At 48.1% G+C, this 16,567-nt stretch overlaps 1 pseudogene; it reads left to right on the plus strand.

Moving 5' to 3' along the window:
* Positions 1 to 16,567, plus strand: part of LOC139825978 (dynein axonemal heavy chain 9-like) — a 117,652-nt pseudogene that overhangs the window by 71,505 nt on the left and 29,580 nt on the right.

The following is a 16,567-nucleotide window of genomic DNA, read 5'->3' on the forward strand; positions in this document are numbered from 1 at the left end:
ACGTACAGGGGATGCAGCGAGGTGCGGGCGGATGCAGCATGCCATGGGTCCCCTCCCAGACACATCGAGGCCTTCTGCCCATGTGCTCAGCAGTGCCCACTGGGCACTGTATTGCATGCAGGAAGTTATCATCTCACCAATATAATAGGCTCAGGTAGGATCTCTCAGCAAAGCATATTTTATTAACGATTTTGCAAGGTCGGGTGTTCCACCTAAAGGTAGGCACACAAAACAGGGCAAAAAGCCACTGCTTATATCCACCCCTAATCCCAACTGCAAATTCCCTCCCCAGTTCCCCGTTGGTTGGGTACGGCAGGGTTTACAGACTACCTGACACTTCCTAGCTGCCAAGGCTCAGTTTACCTGTCTCACGACTCCATTCTAATAACCCTTCCCATTATTTCTTTATTTTCATTGAAGGTGTGTTTTCTTGACTGTCTGAATTTTAACCACTGGAATGGTTTTCAATTCCTCCACACCCACTCTGGGCAGCCTGGGCCAGGCTCTGGCACCTCCCAGCAAACAAGTTTCTGCTCATGTTCACATGGAGCCTCCTGTGTTTCAGTCTGTGCCCGTTGCCCCTCACCCTGGCGTTGGGCACCACTGAACAGAGTCTGGTCCATCCTCTGACACCCACCCTGAGATATTGATCCCATTGATCAGATCCCTCTCAGCTTCTCTTCTCCAGCTCAACAGCCCCAGCTCTCTCAGTTTCTTGTCACAAGAAAGGTGCTCCAGATCCCTTAGCATCTTTGTAGCCACCGCTGGACTCTCTCCAGTAATTCCTTGTCCTTCTTAAACCAGGGAGCCCAGGACTCCCTGTCCTCCCCCGGCAGCAGCAGCCTGCTGACCCTTGTCATGTCCCACCCGGCGCTATGGTTGGGGGAAGTGTGACTGAGATTTGTCAGTCCCCTGGGTTGGAAAAAAGTACATACAATCCTGAAGGTCCACAAACAAAAGACCTTTATTTTTTGTAGCTTGGTCCAATTGGCAAATGACTCAGTGGCAGAAGGATTTATGTTACTTAAGCTCAATCGATAAACAGTTTAGCAGCGAAAAGATTCACATGAAAGAGTTTTGTGGCACAAGTGGGGCTCTAAACCTTATGTTACTGTATTACTCACAAAAAGGAAGGCAAAGAAATAGGAATATAGGAAGGAAAGAGAGAGGAAGAAAAGAAGGGGAAAGGAAGGGGGAAGGAAATGGGAAGGGAAGGAAAAGGAAAGGGAAAGGAAAGGTCTCACCACCCTTAGGGCTCCGTGGTGTGTTTGAGGGGTTTGTAGTCTCAGGTCCAGTTCCTATGCAGGAATGCTTGGGTCTGTAGTCAGGGTTCAGCACCCTGTGGTGTGTGGTTCGGTTCCCGTGGTCAGCCCGGTGGGTGGAAGGGTCCCCAGGGTGGCACCCTGCCCGTGCTGGCACAGGTTTTATAGGGTTTATAGCCCTCGGGATCACCTGGGCTTTTGTGCAGGCGTCACTGGGGGTGATTGTGGAAGATGGGGGAGGCCCGGAGGGTCTCTCAGCCTGGGCCTTGACACCGTGTCGGGCCTGTCAGCGCACAGGCTGCGTGTCCTTCAACACAGCACTGCCTGTGTCACCCAGCCTTTGTCTGTGGCTGTCACCTCGGCCTTGACATGTAAATCACCATTCACCTGCTCACGATGGCCCGTCTCCCATGACTGGGTGTTGCAGGGCTGGGTTTGCCACAGTGTTTGAGAGTCACCCTTGTAGTCTCTCACACCCTGTCCCGGGTTGGGATCAAACCAGAGACACTCCTGCTGTTTTCTGCCATTTCCATGCAAGTGAAGAGTATGGCCCAGGGGCTTTGCTCAGTGCTTATTACTGATAGAAATATTAGCTACAGGTTGTTGAAGCTGAAGGATTTCCACCAGGAGCAGGACTCGCGTGTGCCAGGCCGTGTACAGATAGGCCGGCAACCTGGGCCTGGGCCTCATCTTGGCAAGACGCAGAATTTGACCCCCTGAAGACAAGCGGCCTCTGGCAGCCCAGGGACACGTACTGAGAGAGGCAGTGGCCGTGGTCACTGTGCTGCTGCTTGTGTTTTGCCCGAAGGTACGACCGGACCAAGCTGTCGCTGAAGGAGATCACGAACGTGCAGTGTGTGTCGTGCGTGAACCCGACGGCGGGGAGCTTCACCATCAACCCTCGGCTGCAGGTAAAGCCCTGCACAACGGCAGGTGCATCGCTGGGTTTATTTTGGGGTGGATCATTTAAACGTGAGGTTAGAGGACAACCACTGGCAGATCCTGCTGTTGTTTTATCAGTACAAATGGCACGAATCTGTCGAGTGACTGTGATTCCTAATAGTGAAGCACCGAACTGGGTCCCTTATTCCCTTGTTTGTTTTTCCTCGCATTCTGCAGCTCCGTCAGAGGAGGAAGTCAAAAGTTGCCAGCCAGCTTAACACCTACTTTCAGGACAACCTTCTGGTCCATACAGGCAGATTTTGCCTTCATTTAGCTCGTATTTAGCTCTGAAGCATGGTGCATTAACGCCGCCTGCTTTCCAGAATTGTCTGCTGCAGCTGTCAGTAAAAAGAGGTGTGGGGGAGAAACCCAAACGAAGAAAACAGACAAAACTAAAAAAAAACCCAAGCCACACCAAAACACAACAACAACAAAAACCCCAGCAAACCCCAAACCAAGCAACCAAACAAAACCAACAAAACAAAGAACACCAAAACCAACCAACCAACCAAATCCCCCCAAAAACCTAACCGAACAAAAAAACCCCAAGCCAAACAAAAAGCAGTTCAAGCGCTGCTGATAACAGAAGATTTGGGAAGAGATCTTAAACATTAGACTTTGATTTTTGGGAGCTGCCAACCGATGGAGGGACTGGGTAGCAGTGAGCAAAATTCATTTCATCATGGAGAAACCTAATGACCAGAGTCAGCTTGGACCCTGGCTCCTCTTCAGCAAGGTGTGGAGTTAAAATGAAGTGTCCCATGGGCAACTTTGCAAGTTCCAAATTAGTAAAGAGGTCCTCTGGGAGATGGCACCTTCCAGGGGCTGCTCTTAATAGAGACAGTGACTGGGCTTTGTCAGAGGTCGGTGGGACCTTCAGAGCCCTTTGGCTCTTCAATGGACTGCACTTCCAGTGTAGCATTGGTGAGATGCAGTTGAAAATCCCTGGTTTAGTGAGCAGAGTGATGTCACTTCCCACCTGAGCTCTGCTGGCAAACTGGGAGAGGGAAATAACCTTGTTCAGGTGGACTGCAAATCAGAGAATCATAGAACAACCCAGGCTGGAAGGGACCTCAAAAGATCATCTGGTCCAGCATTTCATGGGAAAGGGAGCCTAGATGAGATTATCACAGCAAATCCCCAAGGGCATTTTGCTTGAAAGGTGTTTTTCTACCTCTCTGACCTTTCCATGCCTTCCTTTCTCTCCCTCAGCGTCACTTCTGTGTCTTCGCGCTGTCCATCCCTGGGCAGGATGCCTTGTCCAGGATCTATAGCACCATTTTAACGCAGCACCTGACAAGTGGAAATTTCTCGGGGGCTGTGCAAAAATCAGCTCAGCAGCTGATTGCCCTTGCCCTGGGACTGCACCAGAAAGTAGCCGCTACATTCCTTCCAACAGCCATCAAGTTCCACTACATTTTCAACTTGAGAGACTTCTCCAATATCTTCCAAGTAAGTGCAGTTGCTGTCCTGTGGGACTTGAAGCTTGTCCCGGTGCTACAAGAGGCTGCGGAGCTGTGTTCCTCTAGCTCTGGTGGGCAGAATGCAGTCTCCTACCTAAAAATGACACAGCACATGTGTGCCCTGAGTAAAGTGGGTGACCTTAGGCCATTCCTTAATTCCTTGTTAGTTTTGGATGGATTCCAGAACCATTGCCCATGGCTTTGAGAAGCTTAGTTACTTTCCAGCCTCTTGTGGTCAGCGGGGAGGGATGAGTAGTTCCAGATGGATGTGCAGGTTTGGGGTGGGTTGAAACGCCCTCTGGCTGTAGAAGGGACCAGCTGAAGGGAGCTTTGGGCTTCCGACTTCAGCACTTAAATGACTGATGGTGAGTGCGATGGAGCTGCGCTCATCTTTGGGAGCCTCAGTTCCACACGTGTAAATGTGGGGATTAATGGCACTGTTCCACCACACAGGCAAATTATTTTATTGTACTGAAGCAGGTGGTGGATAGTTAGTGGGTTACTGGCCCTGAAGTTAGATCCAGCTTAGCTTGTTGGCCTGTACTGGCATGTCCTCTTAGCTTCTTGATGGTCAGATGCTCAGTATGTGCATGAAGGGTGGCATTTAAAAAGGTGATAATTGAATCAAACCCAGCTTTGACTTAATTGCTAAAACTGAATTTCCACCAGAGCCAGTTCTGTACCAAGGGGAAGTTGTTCAGATTTAGAAATATTTTCTTCCAACAACGGAGAGACTTTTTTTTCCCCTGAAATCTCATACTTTGAAGCAGTAGATATTACTGCTCAAAGAGCCTTTCAGAGTTTAAGGCTGATTAGTAAAATTTGAGAAGGTTCTCAGCAGCCGAATCGAGAGGTTTGGAACACCATAAACTCTTGTAGAACCCCGGTTTGTAACTTGTTGCTGTCCTTCTTAACACCTGTTCTCCTAAGTACGTACTGAAAGTTTGGTGCCTTGTGGTCTGGTCCATCACACAAGAACTGAAGTAATGACGTAGTGGGAAATGCAAAAACAGGGCCTTGAAAAAGTTAATAACTCTTTTGTGCCAAGAAAGAATCAGACCTGTCACTTATGCTCAGCTAAACATCAGCAGCTTTTGATGTTAGATGTGGGTCGTGTTAACTCCTGACTTCTAGTTAATCTGTGCTTTGAAAGGCAGAGAGAGAAAAGCAGCATTTCCATGGGAAGCTTTAATTTTAACTGTAACCTGCTTGAAAGGTGCTCAGGTTGTGGGATATTAGGAAATGTCCTGCCAGGTCTGGATGCTGGGGCAGGAGCAGCGACTGAGCTCAGGTGTTGTTTTGTTTATCACGTGGCTTCAGGAGTGGGGGAGTCTGGCTCCTGGGCTTCATAATGGTTATTGAAATAGTGGTCCAATTTTTCTTGAAATCCTTCCTTACCTTTTGGATTCATTCTTGATTATTCCTTCACATTAAATATTCTTGAGTTTTTGAGATCTCCTGATATCCTGTTTGTCCCTACGGGAACACAATTTTCTTCCTGAAATTGAGTGTGAAAGAAGCTCTGGACTCCGGGAATGCATTTCCATGTGTTACTTTCATTCAATCTTCATAAACTCATAATTTAGCTCACACTCTCTTGTCCAAACCCTTCTTGTGCAGTGCTGGCTTCAAAGTCAGGTCAGGCTGATCAGCCAAGTTTTGAATGTTTCCATGACTGGAGTTCCCGTAACCTCTCCGACCCTTGTCACACCACTAAACCCACTCCACGGTGAAGCTGATATATTTTTATTTCAGTTGGAATTTCCCTTCCTGCAGTTTGTTACCTCTTGTCCTTTTGCTATACACCTCCAAAAAAAATTGGCTCAGTCTTCTCTATAACTCCCTATTAGGTAGTTGTAGACAGAGTCAAAGAATCACAGAACAGTTTGGGTTGGAGGGACCTTCCCAGCTCCCCCAGTGCCACCCCTACCATGAGCAGGGACATCTTCACCAGCTCAGGTTGCTCAGAGCCCCATCCAGCCTGGCCTGGGATGTCTCCAGGGATAGAAACAGAATTAAAATTCCCCTTCACCTTTTCCCTGAGCTGAACAAACCGATTTCTCTCAGCCTTTCCTTGCATGTCCTGTCCTCCACCATTTTATGACCTTGGTGGCCTCCGTTGAACTCGTTCCAGTATGTCAATGTCTTTCTTGTCCTGGGGGCCCCAAAAGTGGATTGAACCTCACACAGCTTTTGTCTGCCTGTCAAGGTCCTTCCCTTTGCGTTCTGCGTGGTCAGTGCCAGCTGCAGCCCTGCTGGGAGAGCACTGCTGGCTCCCGCATGGAGACACCCACTGCCCCGGTACCAGCCCCTGCGGAGCACTGGAGCTCCAGTGAGACCTCGGAGCCTGCTGTGCCAGCCAGTTCTGCACCCACCTTCCAGTCTACCATGGCCCATGACCCTTGATATGATGCTAACTGGGAAAAAAAAAAAAAGATAAAGGAATAAACAACCCCCTTTTCCTGGTTAGGGACATGTGAGTTTCCTTAGCTTGTGGGCAGATGGAGAACTGGTGGATGTAGCTCGGTGCATGTTGCCTTTTTCAAATTCCTTTTAATCCCAGACAAGCAATCAAACACCGCCTGCACAATAGCTGTGTGTGTGAAGGGCATTGGGAGATTGTTGTTTTACCGACTGTTCTGTAGTTATACAAGCGGCCAATGACAACTGTTAAAGGCACAAAGCACGTAGAAATTGCAGCTGTGGAGGGGTCAGCCCCTGGACTTGCTGCCGCTGTGCTGTGATACTGCTGGCTCTGCACAGGTCCTTAAAATGGCTCCATTTGCAGCCTGTCCAGTGGCTCTGTTGTTATCTCACTATTATATACATACTGTTATATACATAATATATTATATATTAATACTGCACCTACCAACCTTAGAAGCCCAGCTTGATTCCCTTTGTCAAAACTGCCTGACAGCTCTTATGACAAGGAGTCCTGTGCTAATTACCTCATTACAAAACACTCCAAGAACTTGTATCTTAATTGCTGCAGCTAATGAATTTGGACATTGTACGCATGTGAGTGTTGCACAGAACAAGGAAGACGGCCCCAAATCAAGTCAGCAATAATTCCTTTCAACAGGTGCAGGTCCTTACTGCTCTCATGTTTTCCCTTCTGCACCCAAGACCCATTGCCAGCTGGCTCCAGCTGGTCAGGCTGATGTCTGCGTTGCTTGGAGCGAGGGTTCAGCTGAAGGTGACTCCAGGTGTTCACTACAAATGATGGCAAAATACCAGAGAGATTTGTCAGGTATTGGTGAAACCAAAGGGAAAAGAGCAACCTATACACCCAGGGGTAGGAGGCTGGGCAGGCAGCAGTGGATTGACTTTGTCAAGCACTGTTCATGTTTGTCCTGACTGATTGGAATGATCGTCTCTGGGGGTCTGAGTATCTTCAGTGGGATTCCCTTTTGCCTGGCGAGTCGCGTCCTCTCCCCCAGCAGAGAAAAATGGGCATTTCTGTCTGTAGTGCATCAGCTCTTCCTCATGGACAAACACGGAGAAGAGCTCAGAGGAACTGTGTTTCTGAAGCACCTCATTCACTGGAGGTGAAAGGAGTCCAAGGTGACTGTCCTCTTGTCAGACATCAGCACTTTGCAGATCTAAGGTGGGATTAGGCTCCAGTTCAAGGTGCTCAGATTCAGGTAGGTGAGGATATCCAGGTTCATCCGAGGCTGTGGAGGCCAGAAGGGTGTCCAGCGCCCCATCAGGGACACAGGTGTGGTTTCACTCTGTTGCCCAAGTGTGGGTCTCTAATGCTTTTTGAAACGTGTCAGGATATCCAGCCTGGGTTCCAGCGGCTGTTCAAGGACACAGGTGTCTTCTTCTGTTGTGTGGGTTCCTGTCTGAACTGCTTGAGCCATGTTGTTTTCCAGGCTGCCCTGGCTGTACAATAGGTTTCTCCTGAGATGAACCATCTAGTTGTGTTGACTTGGGAAGGCTGTGGGAAATTCCACGTATCCCTACAGAACAATGATTTTCATCCACTGTTCTCATTTGATTTTTGTCTCTGGACATCACCTTCAGCTGGAAAACACTAAATGCCTCAGCATTACAGAATCCCACATAATCCCAGCCTGGTTGAGTTGGAGGGACCTCTGCAGATCCCCCAGTCCAAGCCCTGCTCACGCAGGGTCACAGAGCAGATCACACAGGTGGGTCCAGGCGGGTTTCAATGTCTCAGAGAAGGAGACTCCACACCCGCTCTGGGCAGCCTGGGCCAGGCTCTGGCACCTCCCAGCAAACAAGTTTCTGCTCATGTTCAGATGGAGCCTCCTGTGTTTCAGTCTGTGCCCGTTGCCCCTCACCCTGGCGTTGGGCACCACTGAACAGAGTCTGGTCCATCCTCTGACAGCCACCCTGAGATATTGATCCATTGATCAGATCCCTCTCAGCTTCTCTTCTCCAGCTTAACAGCCCCAACTCTCACTGAGTCTTTCCTCATCAGAAAGATGCTCCAGACCCCTACCAAACCATCTAGTTGTGTTGACTTGGGAAGGCTGTGAGAAATTCCATGTATCCTTGCAGAACAATGATTTTCATCCACTGTTCTAATTTGATTTTGTCTCTGGACTTCACCTTCAGCTGGACAGCATTAAATGCCTCAGCATTGTACTCAGTGCTGCTGCTTGTCTGGCGTCAGCTGGCCAAGGGTGAAACTTTGGTTCAGGCCCTCAAGTAGAGATAAGCTGGTCTGTCCTATGTGACCCCAGGGTAATGTGTGTGTTGTGGGGGGGTTTGGCTCCCAAAGGGGAACATGAGTCTCCAGGGAGGTGGCGACTGGCAGAAGGGCTGTGGGTGAAGAAGGGGGATGAAGAGGGGAAGCCAGCACTGGGCATGGTTCCTCTGCTGAGTACACAAACACATTCGGGTCACTGCTGACCTGGGAACACACCAGGGTCTGGGCTGAAGGATGCTGCTTCCTGATTTTTAAAAAGAATAACAAGGAACCGCAAAATCTGTGACCATCTTCAGCCCCCTGGGCTCGTGGCTGGTTTTAAATGACTACAGAAGGCTCAGCAAGTACCGTAATAATTTGTAATAATCTAACTTTAATTTGCTGTCACGTTTCACTGGAAATATGAGGAGGGGCTGGAAACCACAGTCAGGGATGACAGGCAAGAAGGGGCTGGAGCAGGGTTAGGCAAGGTCTGCAGGAACGGCAGCCTGGCTCCTGGTTGTTGTGAGTATATAATTTACTGTTACTGATGTTACTGCTGCAGGGGCAAGGTCACCCTTCAGTCCTTTGTAATCCTTTGGGCTCATCAGAAGGTATTATCTGTTACTTTCGCTCTGTAGTGGGTCCCGTCTGTGGTTCAAGTCCGACACTACTTTGTCTTGCACTTCTACAGCACCTTTTCGTGCCTCTGGGTCCCACCATGCACTGCAGAGTTAAATTGATTGGTACGCTCCAAGCAATTTACCCTTGATTAAAGCAGACAGGTCTCTGCAGTGACAGAGTTGTGGATTATGCTTTTTAAAAATACATTCCCCGCTGGCTCCCACCAGAGAAAGCCCTGCTGCTGTCTTTCTTTCCATCTGAAAGGGTTACCATGGTATTATGCTCTAAATTATATCTGTCATCTCTGTAAAATAATAATCATAGACCCAGCAGGGTTGTATTTTGCTTTTTATTCCTATTTCTAACAAGATTTTGAAGCAGCATGTCACATGAAGATCTGTGGCAGCTGGGGAAGAGCAGGCTCTCTCCTCCTGACAGCCAGACAGCAGCGGGGGCTCCGGCGTGTCCTGCTGCTCCACGTCGGCTCCGCTGCCAGTGAACTCCTCACTCCTTTGCATGGGGAGGGATTTTCATGTTCACCCTTGGTTGAGCTCACTAAAGAGCCCTGCAAACTTCAGGCTTGAAGCACCGAAATGCACCTTGTGTGTTACGTGCTGACATTGTGGCTGAGTTGGGAATGACGGCGGCGAGATGGGCGCAGGGTCAGCAAGAGTTTGTTTTGTGCCTTGGTCTGGCACGGTTGTTTGGCACAGCTTTACCTTGGGTTTGGCTGGCGTGTGGTTACCTGAGCCAGTCTGGTTTCACAGCTTCCCCCTCCTTCTCTCTTCCCATCTCTGCTATTTTTCTTCCTAACAGAGATCCAGGTGCCAGCAGCTGCTCTATCGCACATGGCAACCACGGTGCTATGGAACAGGCTGCCCAGGGCAGTGGTGGAGTCATCATCCCCGGAGGGGTTTGAAAGGTGTTTAAACAAGGTGCTTAGGGACATGGTTTCGTGCTAGAATTAGGGTATGGTTGGACTCGATGCTCGTGAGGGTCTCTTCCAGCTGAAATGATTCTGTGATTCTATGCAGTGCCAAGGGGGTGACTGGAGCCTCTCGTCAACCCTCCCTGATATCAGAGCAGATTTAAAAATTGGCACTTTAAATAGGACTCTTGAGTTTGTGGCCCACACGCTGTTGTTGTGTTTGTCATTGTTTTCATGTCACCGCTGCTGAGGCAGCTCCAGGCTCCCCAAGAAGAACGTCAGGAGAAAGGAGAGCAGGTGCTTCATCCAGCAGTGCAGGACAGCTAGAAAGGGGTCGCTATGCTGCACTAGTTAGTATAATTTTAAATGTTATTTAGACTGCAAAGAAAAAGTTATTTATTTTTCTTGCCTGGTCTCCAGGGATGGTTCATCCACCACCTCTCTGGCCAACCTGGGCCAGGCTCTCACCACCCTCAGGGGCAGCAATTTCTTCCATATCTAGAGCGTCCCCGTCGCTCTCTGGGGACGCAGCTGGTTGCCGTGGCAGAGCCTGGTAGCTCTGCTGAGAGGAGTCGGGAGAGTCGGGTCTGTAAAGTGAAGGAAGGGGAGATGTTCAGGTGTTAAGTTAATAAACTGCTTACAGATTTGTGAAACGTGGATTTTCTTCCCTCTGAGCCTTACATTTGCTTGCATCAAGAACACAACTTTTGTGGCTTGGAGTGTCTTTAGAGTGACTTTTTTTTAGGACCTGATGGGTTTCACCTTATTCTCTTTGAGTCATCAGCTCTTCTCACTATCTTTTCTCTGAAATAAATAAAATAACAGCTTGACAGCTGTAATGACAAATGTGAAACCCAAATGATTTGAGCCACGATCCATCGAGCTGAGATGGCCTGCTTTACATTGCTTTTAATACATTTTATGTTTTGTGTGTAAATAATTAGATGTTAGGAATAAAAACTGTCTGTTTAATACATGCCATTGAAAACCCTGGGTGCTGTTAATAGGCTTAGTAATAGGTGACACCTCTTTGAAATATAATTCTTTTATGCATTTTAATAGAGTTCATGGTAAACATGCTGTGATAAGCAGACAGAAACTAATATTTCCTGCAGCCAGAATGCACCTAATTAAAATTAATTGATTTTAGAAAAAAATGATCACCGCTAAGATGTCCAAACTATCTTCTTCTTGACAAAGCAGCCGTGCTGTGGTGTTGGGATGCAGAAACCCGCCCGTCGGGCTGGTGTCTGACCCTACGCACTCTTGGAGATCAGGCTGCGCTGGGGATGCACTTTGGCTATTAAAATTGGTGTAATATATACAATTGCTTTGGGAAATTGGAGGTAACGAAGGGCACGTTCTCCAGGGGCTTCTTCAGAAGTTTATTTGCAGGTTGTTACAGTAACTCTGCATTTTGAGTGATTCAGCCCCATTCAGCCTGGATGCTGGGGAGACATCAGGCCCTTCAGGTCAAGGTGGGGTTTACTGCTGGTCTCTGCACCCCACAGGGCCTTCTGTTCTCTACCCCGGAATGTCTGCAGCACCCCCAAGACCTGGTGAAACTCTACCTGCACGAGTCAAACCGAGTCTACCGGGATAAGATGGTTGAAGAAAAGGATTATGGTACCTTTGATAAAATCCAGCTGGAGACGGTGAAGAAATTATATGACGTAAGTGTTGAGGTTCATAACTCTGATAATAACGTACGTGCTTACAGGAAAAAGGTTCCTTGGGCAAGAGAAGTTTGACCCAGGGTCTGCCAGTCTCTCACTTGCAGGGAGTGTGATGCTCTTGGTGGGACACCAGGAGCAAAATCTCTGTCAACTGCTTCCTGGGCTGCCAATGTTGGTATTTGGGTGAACGATGCTCTCCCTAAGGGCACCGGGGAGAGGAGATTTCGGCTCTGTGAATTAATTAAATTATTTTATTTAAATGTCTAGAGTCTTGTGGCAAAAGCAAAAGAGTCAGATCCCCAGTCTTGGTGGGAGTAAAGTGAGATGCAGGCACAAATCCCTAGTGCTTTCCTTTTTTTCCAAAATATCTTCCTAATGGAAGCTCTAGACCTGCTTTGCTTCAGTCCTGTCATCACCCGGCAGTGTTGCCATTGGAGTCCTGCAAATATCACAGTAACGCAGACAGTGCTTTTTCCTCTGGCTGTTAATCATTGTCCATGCAACAGTGTCATGCTGTAGCTGTTGCTGTGGGGCTTTTCTTGTGCTCACATTTTCTTAAGGTGATGAGTTCTTGTGATTTACAAAAGGTCCAGAGCAAGTATTGGGGCTTTATCCTTTCCCTTTCCTTCCCTTTTGTCGCTCTTTCCCCTTTTTCAACACACAGGTGCAGCTATATGGACATTTTTTGGAACACTGTGCTTCACTTGGAAAGATGACATAGAGCTGCAGTGTTTTCTCCTTTACTTCTTCTATACCTTTTTTAAAAATTATTTTTAAATTTGACAGGACATTGAGGAAACTTTAGAGCAGACCAAGCGAATGAACATTTATTGCCATTTCGCTAAAGGCGTTGGAGAACCCAGCTACAGGCCAGTTCCGACCTGGGAGGAGCTGAACAAGATCCTTGTGGAAGCCTTGGGCAGCTACAACGAAGTCAACGCTGCCATGAGCCTGGTGCTGTTTGAGGACGCCATGTGCCACGTGTAAGGGAGTTTTCTGTCTTTATGCTCTCACTGTAGCTTTTATCCATGCAGATTGTTTCCATGGAGGTTTCTGGAGGATGTCGGTATCCATTATTAGAGCAGAAGGAGCTGGAGGTGTGCAGAAGCTTCATCTGCCCACGTGGTGTGTCCTGCACAAATACTGCCCTGCTTCTCCAGCTGCTGCTGGGGGGATCTTTTGACACTGTGAGGATGCGGGGCTGTCGGATGGAGGGTCAGCATGCTGCTGGTCGTTTGAAGTCTGGTTGCTGTTACATCTTTGGCCCTTGATGCTCTGCATACGGCACAGACGTTTATTGTACATGACATTGATCAAGTGCTTTTTGTCTTCACTTGACAGCCAGCCACAGAACTAGTTACACCAGGATGTCCCTAAATGCTTTCACAACTGGGTTAGAGGCACGTTTACACAATTCTCAGTGGGATTTTCAAATGTATGTAATGTGAGATTACGTGAATTCAGGCTACTAGTTTGAATGGACTGAGGCACTTAAATTGCCTGGATCCTTTGGAAAGCCTGCTTGCATTCCGATGCCTGGAGGTCCAGCTGGATTCCCTGTGGAAACTGGACACGTGGGACTATATGAAAATAGCGAGCCTCCGTTGATCATTATGAAGCTATTTACATGCCTGTGGTATGGATCGTGACACGTACCTCCAGCTCTTATACATGATTTAAATGCTTGTTGGGAATTCCACAGAATCACAGAATCCCAGAATGTCAGGGGTTGAAGGGACCTGGAAAGCTCCTCCAGTGCAATCCCCCATGGAGCAGGAACACCCAGCTGAGGTTCCACAGGAAGGTGTCCAGGCGGGTTTGAATGTCTGCAGAGAAGGAGACTCCACAGCCTCCCTGGGCAGCCTGGGCCAGGCTCTGACACCCTCACCAGGAAGAAGTTTCTTCTCCAATTTAAGTGGAACCTCCTGTGTTCCAGTTTGCACCCATTGCCTCTTGTCCTGTCACTGGTTGTCACCGAGAAGAGCCTGGCTCCATCCTCCTGACACTGCCCCTTTAGATATCTGTAAACATGAATGAGTCCCCCCTCAGTCTCCTCTTCTGCAGCTCCAGAGCCCCAGCTCCCTCAGCCTTTCCTCACACGGGAGATGCTCCACTCCCTTCAGCATCTTGGTGGCTGCGCTGGACTCTCTGCAGCAGTTCCCTGTCCTTCTGGAACTGAGGGGCCACAACTGGACACAATATTCCAGATGTGGTCTGATTTTTGGGGGCTGAAATGCAGACCTGGCCTCAGATAATTTCTGAAGATGAACCTCCCCTGTAAATCATAGTTTTAACTGATTTTGCCTGGAAACATTGTATCATGAAGAGCAGGTTTGTGACTAAGCTAGAAGGAAGCCACTGTCCTGCTGCACGCTTGTGTGGGTGATTTCAGGTTTGCTGGACCTGGTAACCTAATGCAGTTACTCTCATGCAAATTAAAAAAATACATATATATATATAAATTTCTACTCCTTTTAACTAGCTGTTTAACCAGTTCTGTTCTAAGAGCTCAGCAATCTGTTCCTTTTGCGGTGCAGCGTGCTGGCTGTGCTGGGGCATGGCTTCCCTTATAGTTTGGGCATTTACTTCTTTGTATTAATGAGTCATATGCAACCTGATGTCCATTGGTGTTTCTGCTTGCAGAAAGGTGACAGTAATTTTAATCTTGTGCTTCTTTTGCACTTTACATAAATTGGGATTTTCAACAAAACCTGTCAGTATCCCTCCAGTTAATATTGTGAGTAATCGGGAAGGCGAGGTTTGAGTATTCAGCATGATTTTCACTGGAGCTGAGTGATTTCGATTCAGCGCATTTGGAAATTGCGTTTTGCTGAAACACACAAATTATTCCATCTCCAACAGCTTATGGATGACATCTTGAATTTGTTGTGAAGTTTCTGTTGGGAAAAAAAAGTAAGGGAGTTAATGTATGTGGGGAGGTGGGGGATATGGGTCAGTCACCTCCTGACCCGGGGCTCATGGTGCCCATTCCCAGCGCACACCCCGTGCCCTTGCTTTTGGGGACAGCCAGCTAGAGAATGAAAAGCAGGAACATTCCAGCTCTCCACACAAACTGGATTGCTATTCTGGGTTTAATTTCACAATCTGTGGGAGTCTGCACATAGATCATAAGACGCTTGAGTTGTAATAAAGCAGTACAGTATTTCTTGCAGTCTTATTTGAAAAATTAATTAGATTAGTCTAGGAAAATACTCAGTTAAGTGAGTTGAATAAAGGCAGTGATGTCAAGAGGGGAATGGTGCTTGCATTTCAGACACCTGACAGTGAGGTTTTCACAGGTAGGATCCTCTAAACCTCCCTCACTTGGGATTTTAACGTGGGGATGTCAGCAATTGCTTAAAGAGAATAGACTGGGGGCAGAGCTCACTGTGCAACTCTCAAGGACAAGTGAACAGACCTGAAAAACAATAGCAAGTTCATTTTAAGTGTGACAAAATCTCACTCTTAATGGTGGCTTGGATAAATAATGTTGGACTGTATTTTCCAGACAGGTATTATGCTATTCCAGATGTATATGAATATGCTTTAATGCATAGCAGGACCCTTCACCTGAACATGAACCCAAAATGCTTTGTGAAGAGGAACCTTCACTGGAGAGGTGCACCAGAGCCATGAATTCTGTTCTCACTATTTGCATGTCCATGTAATGTGTTTTTTCCCTTGTCCTCCCTGCAAAGACATCCAGGCCTTCACCTTAAAATATTTCTATCCAGCAGGACTTGGCAGGTGGAAAAATATTGCACACAGTTTGAATCGCCACCAAACTATTTTTTTAATCAGCTACGTCCTTTGTTTGGGCCTCAGCAGAGATGGGGATTGATTGCTGACATCTCTTAGATTGACATTTTTCATCCCATTCAGACTACGGTTTCCTAGTGATTAAAATATATATTGAAAAGCAGTGGGCAGAGAATAAGAAAAATACTCTTATTAATGACAGATTTTATATGCTTCAATTTAGTTGCCGCATCAACCGGATCCTGGAGTCCCCCCGAGGGAACGCTCTCCTGGTCGGCGTGGGTGGAAGCGGGAGGCAGAGCCTGACCAGGCTGGCGGCCTTCATCAGCTCCCTGGAGCTTTTCCAGATCACGCTGAGGAAAGGGTACGGGATCCCTGACCTGAAGGTGGGTGACTCCTGGGGCTGAGGTGGAGCGGAAGGGAATAAAAAGCAGAACTTGCCCTGAAAACTTTGGGATCCCCAATTTAAGAAGGACAAGGAATTACCAGAGGGAGACAAAGATGCTGAGGGGTCTGGAGCATCTTTCTGACGAGGAAAGACTCAGTGAGAGTTGGGGCTGTTGAGCTGGAGAAGCTGAGAGGGATCTGATCAATGGATCAATATCTCAGGGTGGGTGTCAGAGGATGGACCAGACTCTGTTCAGTGGTGCCCAACGCCAGGGTGAGGGGCAACGGGCACAGACTGAAACACAGGAGGCTCCATCTGAACATGAGCAGAAACTTGTTTGCTGGGAGGTGCCAGAGCCTGGCCCAGGCTGCCCAGAGCGGGTGTGGAGTCTCCTTCTCTGAGACATTGAAACCCGCCTGGACCCACCTGTGTGATCTGCTCTGTGACCCTGCGTGAGCAGGGCTTGGACTGGGGGATCTCCAGAGGTCCCTTCAGCCCCCACCAGGCTGGGATCCTGTGATTCTGTCTTGTTGCGTGTTGAATGACGCCATTGTGAAGACAGTAAAAAGCTCCAGAGACTATATGGGACTGCAGAGAGGAGCAGTGCTTCCCAACACATCTGTGGGGTGCAGACAGGCCTGATGTCCCCTGCCAGCCCTCTGAGCTGGCCAGACCCAACAACATCCCAGCCCAAGGCTCAGAGTCAGCGCTGGGCTCCGATGATAAACCCCTGGTGTGGACATTCAGTTAATGCTTGTTCAAGAAACCGTATTTGACTATTATTTCTAATTAAACCAAGATGTGGTAATTAGCTCATCTGTGAGGTGCCTGTTGTGGAGTGATTTGGAGGTGGAAAAGGAGCAGG

Source organism: Patagioenas fasciata, chromosome 32 (assembly GCF_037038585.1).
Source record: "Patagioenas fasciata isolate bPatFas1 chromosome 32, bPatFas1.hap1, whole genome shotgun sequence".
Lineage (NCBI taxonomy): Eukaryota > Metazoa > Chordata > Aves > Columbiformes > Columbidae > Patagioenas > Patagioenas fasciata.